The sequence below is a fragment of the Hevea brasiliensis genome, chromosome 16, assembly GCF_030052815.1.
Source record: "Hevea brasiliensis isolate MT/VB/25A 57/8 chromosome 16, ASM3005281v1, whole genome shotgun sequence".
NCBI lineage: Eukaryota > Viridiplantae > Streptophyta > Magnoliopsida > Malpighiales > Euphorbiaceae > Hevea > Hevea brasiliensis.
The window spans coordinates 55,177,731-55,186,756 of record NC_079508.1 but is presented as its reverse complement, the minus strand read 5'-3'; the positions used below and the strand labels follow the sequence as shown (position 1 = coordinate 55,186,756).

The following is a 9,026-nucleotide window of genomic DNA, read 5'->3' as shown; positions in this document are numbered from 1 at the left end:
CACACTCCCTCCGAATTTGATTTTAATTCCAACCATTCCAACACAACTCATTTGGTCCCAAATGACCATTTTTAACTTCAAAATAGGTCAAACATATCATTTACCAATTTCTCATAATTTTGCCTCCCAAACCCTAGGTCAAAACCCTAACTTCCATATCTTACTCACTTGTTAAATTCTAAATGCATTTTTAGTACTCATACCCTCACTTACACTTAACCCCTTCATTATTTGTATCAAAATTACCCATTTCAACATTAGTTTGCTGCTGGCCAAAATTCCTAGGGTTCTAGATAGGCATGATTTTGCATGTTTTCATGTATTTCTAACCACTTTCATCTTACTTCTATACTTATAATTCAATCAAAATTAAGGAAGAGAGCTTACCTCAAATGGAGCTTTCCAACTTCTTGATTCTTCAAGCTTCTTTCAATTTTTCTCTTCCCAATCTCCTTAACAAGACTCAACTACAAGTTTTAATTAAGAAACTTATAAATTTTATGGCTCAAATCTTGGGTTTAAGAAGCTTTTTAGTGAGCTTCAATAGAGGAGGTTAAGAAAATGAGAGAGATGAGAGAGGAGATGAGAGTGACGGAAATGGGAAAAAAAGGAACTAATTTTTTTTTCTTTTTATTTTGTCTTTTAATCATTAAGATTTATCCCCAAATTTTCAATTATTTAAATATTAGGTTTATTGCATCATGCATGATGTCATGCATGATGTAATAACCTTTTTCAACCTTTTTTTTTCTCTTTTTTTTTCTATTAGTTTTTTAATTTAATTCCCAATTCCGAAATTTTCTTTTCTCCGATTTTATTTGACAGTTAGGTCAGGAGTCAGCTCTCTGGGTCAATTGACCAAATTGCCCCTCACCGGTTCAACACGGTTTGCAATTAATTCCATATTTCTTCCGGCTCTCTGACCTAATTATTTGACTGGCTTAACAGTTCTTTTTTGTGATTTTCTCTTTTCCACTGTGTTCATAAGGGTCCTAAGGATCGCAGCGTCACATTTTACGGTTCGAAATTTGAGTTTAAAATGACTTCGCAGTCATTCCCGAGAAGGTCACCCATCGCTGTGACTCTCGGCTCGTTTAACCTCTTATGTTCTGTTTTTCTTATTTATACTTAACTAATTGAACATTACTAATTATTTGTGTTTATGGCTTTTCTAATTGACTTAAGTGTGGTTCTAATCCCCTTAATTTTTCGGACCGACACCGGTCACCGGAATAGTGAAATCTACCAGGCTATGCAAACGGGGGTGTTACACTATCCATAGTCCACACCACATCACACGTACGCTAATGCACGCACACTGCTCTAAATTACCACAACAACATCCATGGCACTTTAACAGTTATGAATGCAACATAAATCGTGCCTAAAGTTTAACTACATAGATATATACATATAAGTAATGCATGGGCATGCTTGAACATATAATAATATCGAAATTACAATTAAAATTAATATTTTACTCACAGACTTGACAACGGTCACTGTGGCAGCTGGGCAGAGGAAGAAGGCTGTCCTGGCTCACCTGACAATCACATTATAATTATTTAACACAATTGACTCAATACAAATCATGAAAAGACCAAATACATCCTAAGTCGTGCCGAAAATCCGGCTGAGTCTCCCCTATACCTAGAACCTACCCAACCTGCAAAAGGGCTCAAAACACACTTCTATATTCGCAACTCATATATCCACAATTCAATCATATCACATAGCCCCTCCTGGGCCCATCAAATCAGTCATCCATCATAATATGTAAAATTTTAATTTAGTTCTTATAATTGATCATTTTTGTAAAAACTACCCAAACAAGCTCTAAAAATTCTAAAACTTTGCCCCGCGGTCCTTAGCAATATTACTAGGCTATTGCAAAAAGAATCATAACTTTCTGAGCTACCGAGAATATTTTATGGATTTTTAATCCTATTTAAGCACTAAAAAATTACGAAAAAGCAAGATTCGGGTTTACCTTTGCCGATTCCGACTTCGGGAACGCGCTCGGGATGTCTGACAATGATGGGGTAGCTAAAACCTCGATCCAGTTCGGAGACTTTTTCGGTAGTGGGTTTGTCTGGCCAGAAATTCACAGACCCGGACAACTGTCGAATTTCCGCAAATTGAGGATACCTACACGAAGCCCACAACACAGGGGTTAGTACATAAATTTTACGGAATTTTCTAAGCTCATTTAATGCTCGGAAAAACACTGCGAAGTTCCGTGGGACCCACCGAAAAACAGTGTCGAAAAAATTCAAAATTTATGTCACCGCGAAGCTCTCGATGAGTGGAGCTCTCTGGTACTCTCGGTTTTCTCGTGGAGTTCACGGTTTGCGAGAAATCTAGCCCAAAAGTCAAAATGGGCTAAAACTTCCCAGGCAAAAATTGGACAAACCGCTCAATGGATTTCGATGTTCTTGATGTCTATGGAAAGCTCTCGACGAGTAGATGGATTTAGACACAAGACTCGGTCCGATTGGTGGCCGGATCGGCCGTATTTCGGCCTGGAAGACGAATCGGCTCCCTTGCGCGTCGCGTCGCTTCGGGCGCCGTTTTTCAGCGTTTCAGGCGGCAGTCGGTGGGCTGGGACGGCTGGGGATGGGCGCCGGCGAGCTGGGGTGGCAGGGGAGGCGGCGGCGCGGCAAGGGGAGGAGGGAGGAGAGAGAAAACGGGAGAGGAAGAGAGGAGGGTCGGGACGCGCGCGGGGAGAAGAAGGAAGAAAAAGAAAAAGAAAAAGAAAAGGCCGGTCCGATTCATCCGGTCCGGTTCAATTCAGCCGGTTCAATTCAGGATACAAACTTTTAAATTTTTACTCTGCCTTGGGACCGAAAATGAGGTCCAAAAATTTCGAAAAAATTCTAAAAAACTCAGAAAATTTTGTAGACTTCAAATATATTTTTAGTTTTGACACTTGGTCTGTAAATAAATTTTTAAAAATCATCAAAGTTTATATTTTCAGAAAATCGAACCCGATTTTTAAAATTTGAAAAATTTCAAATAATTTCTTAAAATTTAAATAAAATTAAAATATCAATAATACTCATAAAATAATAAAATTTAAAATTTTTAGGTGTTACAGTTATCCTACTACTATCTTGATATAGCTTTTACTATCGGGATACGTAAAAGATTTGTGTTCTTAAACTTTTCAACTCAGTTATTTCAATTAATCAAAATGAATCATTGATTAAATTATTGATCAGATAATTAAATTATTGACCTGATAATCTAATCTCTTCATTGACTCAATTTTTAAATTGAATTTAATAATAATAGTAATATTATTAAATTAAATATTTATATATAAAATTTATATATGTATTATAATAATTTAATTAATTTTATATAAATTTTAATAAAAATATTTAATCTAATTATTATTATATATTTTCGTTAACTTTCCTCTCTACCTACTAAATATTTTAATCGACTATGTGACGAGCTAAAAATTAGAAATTAATGTTTAATAAAACAGACATTATGCATGCTAGTACGTCATACGATAGCCACAATTCAATTCTTAATTCCCTTTAAAATAATTTATATATATATATATATATATATATATATATATATATATATATATATATATATATATATATAACTGCACAGAAGAAGAAGCTTTTTCTCAACACTGAGGAATCGATGTCAATCCAATTGATTGATTTACTGGTGTCAAATCAAATATCTATGATTAATAATTATAATCCAATTATTTTATTTTTAATTTTTAATTATTTAATTATAATTTTAAATTAATAATAAATATATATATATATATATATATGTACGTCCTTTTACCAATTATTTTTTAAGTGATTCAAATGTTAAGAAATATGAAAAGTGCTTTATAATAAAATATTTTTTACAAAATAAATAGAGTTTTTATTTCATATGTTTTAAAACTTATAGACTCTTTTATTTAGCAATTTTGGAAAAATATAGCTTTAATTAAACTCTCTAATGATAAATGTTAGAGATTAGGATATAGTTATAGTATTCCTGTACTAGTCTATCATAGTTTTAGATGGATGATCAACATCACTAGAAATCAAATTCATGATAATATTAATCAATGAGCTTTAATGGAGTCATCTCCAAAGTTATGAAGTTTGAGTTTTATTGTTTTAATTTTAATCAGAATAAATTATATTAAAAAATTCATAATATTAATATATGGAGTTAGATTTAATAATATAGTTTTTTTGTTTTTTTTATAGGATTTATTCTACGTCTAACTAATTCATAAAATAATTATTTATTGCAAATTTGCAATCTCTATGCTAATTTTTCTTTTTAATTAAATGAAAAAAAATATTATGATATAATACAGTTAAGAAATTTGATTCTTGATATTTATATATCCCTCCCCTCACTCACGCTGAACGGCACCATCCCCATCTCGTTTCATTTAATTGCCATCGACACCACCTCCACTGAGGGATACCAACTCTGGCAACACCACCACCGCGCAACGGCCAAATGGCTTCTCTTACCCTGCCTATAATGTGGTCACTTCCTCTTGTTCTGTTCATCCCATTAGTTTATATCTTTAAAAAGAAACTTCAAGCTAAGAGACAGAGCCAGAACCGGCCACCAGGCCCTCCTGGGCTTCCAATCATAGGCAACTTGCACCAACTGGGAATATTGCCTCATCGCTCTCTATGGCAATTCTCCAAGAAATATGGTCCTGTGATGCTTCTTCAATTTGGTCGTATACCAACTGTTATTATCTCCTCTGCAGACGCAGCTAAGGAGGTCTTGAAAACCCATGACCTCAACACTTGCAGTAGACCTCTCTTGGCTGGTACTGGAAAGCTATCCTACAACCATCTTGATATAGCTTTCACTCCCTATGGAGATTACTGGAGGGAGATGCGAAAGATTTGTGTTCTTGAGCTCTTCAGTGCCAAAAGAGTCCAGTCATTTCAATTCGTTAGAGAAGAAGAGGTTGATTTGCTTATTGATTCCATCTTGAAATCTTCTTCTTCTTCTCCTTCCATTCCTGTTGATCTCAGTGAGAAGACTTTATCCCTGACTGCGAACATAACTTGCAGAGTATCTTTCGGGAAGAGTTTTTAAGAGAGAGGGTTCAGCAATGAAAGATTCCAAGATGTGATTCATGAAGGCTTGGCTATGCTTGGGAGCTTCTCTGCAGCTGACTTCTTTCCTTACGTGGGCTGGATTGTTGATAGATTCACAGGCCTGCATGCAAGGCTTGAAAGAAACTTTCAAGAATTTGATGTTTTCTACCAAAAGATTATAGATGATCACATCCAAAAAGGAAGGAGAGATCCTGGACATGAAGATATTATTGATGTTTTACTAGAGTTGGAGAGACTTCAAAATGAATCTGGTTCAATTCATTTCTCCAAAGATCATATTAAAGCAATTCTCATGGTAAGCTTAAACTATTATTCTTTCTTCTTTCCTTCTGTTTTTTTCCTCTTTAATGATAATTATGATAGTCTTTCATGGTTCACTTTAAAAAAAAATGGAATTTTAGTTGGTTACAATCACCATTAGATCTAGAAATATAAAAATTAGCAGCGATTGTCACTTGATGTATAGAAATCACATAATTAAAAATTTTAATAAGGCCACAAACATTTAGCAACATGTGGATGCTGTTAATTATTGCTTTTTAATATTAAATTTTAATTGAAATTGATGATTTTAATTCAAGATTTTGGGAGATCGAAATTGAAACAATATGGCTGTTTCAATTTTAGTTTTAGTTTTGATTTAGTTTTAATTTGATCAAATTTAATGATTGAATTTTTTTTTAACTCTAAAAAAACATGATTTTGAGTTGAAATGTTTGACTTTAGATTAAACCAGTTCAGTTTTGAACTAATTCTAATTTTGAATCGATCGTTCAATCGGTTTAGTTTGCAACAAGAAAATATTGAATTCATTTCATCTTTAAATAAAATTCATTGATAGAACTAACTAATCGACTCTGGTACAAAAATCCTATAATATATCAGAATTTATTTATAGCTGGAGTCGACACTGGAGCAATAACCTTGGTCTGGGCCATGGCAGAGCTCGCTAGACACCCTAGAGTTATGAGAAAAGCACAAGAAGAAATTAGAACTTGTGTTGGAAAGAAAACAAGAGTATCTGAAAATGACATTGAGAAGCTTGGATACCTAAAGATGGTAGTGAAGGAAACACTGAGACTGCACCCACCAGGCACACTACTAATTCCAAGAGAATCCATGTCCAAATTCAGCATCAATGGCTATGAGATTCAACCCAAGACCCGAATCCATATCAATGCATGGGCAATAGGAAGGGACCCCAAGATCTGGAGAAACCCTGAAGAGTTCTTTCCTGAGAGGTTTATAGACAATCCCATTGACTTTAAAGGGCAAAATTATGAATTGTTACCCTTTGGTGGTGGCAGGAGGGGCTGTCCTGGAATCTCTATGGGACTAGCTACAGTGGAGCTTGCGCTTGGAAACCTTCTCTTCTGTTTTGATTGGAAGTTGCCTTACAATATGAAGGAGGAAGATATTAACATGGAAGAGGGTTCTGGCCTTACAACTTACAGGAAAGAAGCTCTAATGCTTGTGCCAATTCAATATCAACCTGCATAAAAACAAAAATTACATGTACTAAAGAATAGCTTTGCTTTGTACTAATGCTTTGTTTGGAATAAAATTAACGAAATAATTTATTTAATTTGCCATGAATTATAATTATATATGTTTTTCAATTAGACTACTGTCTTTGATTTACCAGTTATAATAAATCATTGATGATTAACTATTAATAATTAAAAAATTAAAAAAAATATGAGAAATCAAAAGTAAAAGATTTCTCGTGAATACTGAAGCTGGATCTATTATTTTTTATTTGAGTTGGTATATTGGAGTTAGTATATACATATAGGTGTCACCAACCAAGAGGAAATGGCTAGAAGGCACATCTTAAAATTTAATATTTGTGTAATTGTATATTGCTACCATTATTAACATCAAACCATCCAACATATACAAATGTGAGCCAATAATTTATTTTGCCCCCAACATATAGGGAGCTTGCATCAACTTGTCGTATTTTCTCATCGCTTTCTATGGCAATTCTTTAAGAAATATTGTATGCTTCTTCAACTTTGTCTGTTACAACTATGACATGGCCAAATCTCATTTGTTTGTTATATATATATATATATATATATATATATATATATATATTATCGTCAATTCATAATTATGTAATTGTGAGCATAACTTGCCAAGAAATTTTAATATTTTTTATTCATTAAATGTTAATCTTTTGCAATAAATATAAGATATTATGTGTATTTGGTATTGTGATTTAAGAGTTAAAAATTAATTTTCAGAGAAAAAAAGTTCATTTTTAATGTTATTTTATTATTCTAATATTTTAATAATTAAAATTTATTAAATTTAATTTTAAATTTTTTTAATATTCTCTATCTAATAGATTTAAAAAGTGTTTTTTTCAACTCCAACAAAACAAACTTTAAATATATAAATAGTGTTTTTGTTTTACTATTTTTTTAAATAGAAGGCTGTATAATTTTTTTCATTATTTATTTAATAAGATGCTTTTTCTTTATTAGTACATTTTTTACTTGTGGTATCAAAATTTTAACCCTTGTTAAGAATGTGAAATTTTACAAAAATTTAATTCAATTGATTCCCATTTTACAAATGAAAAAATTTAATTTTTTTAATTTAAAATAATTTTTCATTTTAAAAAGTAATAGAATTTATGTATAATTATGTGAGAATTTTTAAATTTTTTTTTATAAATGATTTATTCTAAATGAGCCTTAATATAATTTTATTCAGAAATTTTAGTAATTTTTTTATCCATTAATTATTGGTGTGTAGTGTATATAAATAGATTTTCTTTATCCTGTTAATGTTTCAGAGAGGATGAAGTATTATTTCTTCTTTATTAATATATTTCCCATCATAGTCGTGTACCAACAGTTATCGTCCGGCAACCGTCAGAGGCATAGAGGGTGACCTTAAATTCAGATTCAGACATTCGATGAATCGGAATTGTCGATTTCGGGTGTGAGTCCAATTCCCTGTTGGATTTCCCAGGAGACTAAAAGCAAAGCATGCATATTGAACAAATCCTGAAGCTCCAATTTTGCCAAGAAAGGCTGCTAGAGCTCCCGTCAAACAAGGCTGCTAGTTGCTAGTGCTAGAGCAAGAGAAGTGAAACTGTAAGTTCACCAAGATTGGTCCAACAAAGCAACTTTTATACCAAAGATATTGAGTTTTTGGGAAAATTAATTTTTTTAAAAAAAAAAAAAAAAAAAGAATGCCTCCCTTGAGAATTATTGGTGCCAATCTGGGTTTTGCATTGCGCAGAGACGCAACATTATGTTTGAAATAAGAAAATATGGAATTGATTTCTTTTTAAATTAAATTTTAATAATAGAATTATTTAATAACTGAATTATATATTGTATTAAATATATAATTTACATACAAAATTTACCAATTTTAATCAAGTTAAATTTAATAAAGTTTTTGCTCTTAATAATAATTAATATATCATCTCATTACAATTTGAGGGATCTATGATTAAAATCTAGATGGACTAAAAATTTTATAAAAATATTATAATAGAAAATATATAATTAATGACACTATATCTAAACAATGAATTTGTCCTTTATGTTTCTGAGTTCATCATCTTCCAACATTATTTAATTATGAATAATGATAATATAAATAAATTATTTAATTATGTAGATTCTATTTCAATATAAAATTAAATTTATTTGTAATAATAATCCATATGTTTAATTATAATTTATATATAAAAAAAAAAGAATTGAAAGGTAAACGTTTGATTATGAAATCATTAAAGTAGGACTAAAAAACCTAAGATTGAATTGAAAGGTAAAGGTAAATATAAATTAAATTAATGGGACTGAAGAATGTTTAAAATTATCATATATATATTTTGTACACGTAAATAAAAAGAGGCGTGTATAAACTAAATCTTTC

At 31.5% G+C, this 9,026-nt stretch overlaps 1 pseudogene; it reads left to right on the top strand.

Annotated features, from left to right (window-relative positions):
- The first annotated feature begins 4,422 nt into the window (after positions 1 to 4,422).
- LOC110639261 (cytochrome P450 71B10-like) lies at positions 4,423 to 6,646 on the top strand (annotated as a pseudogene).
- Positions 6,647 to 9,026: the final 2,380 nt, after the last annotated feature.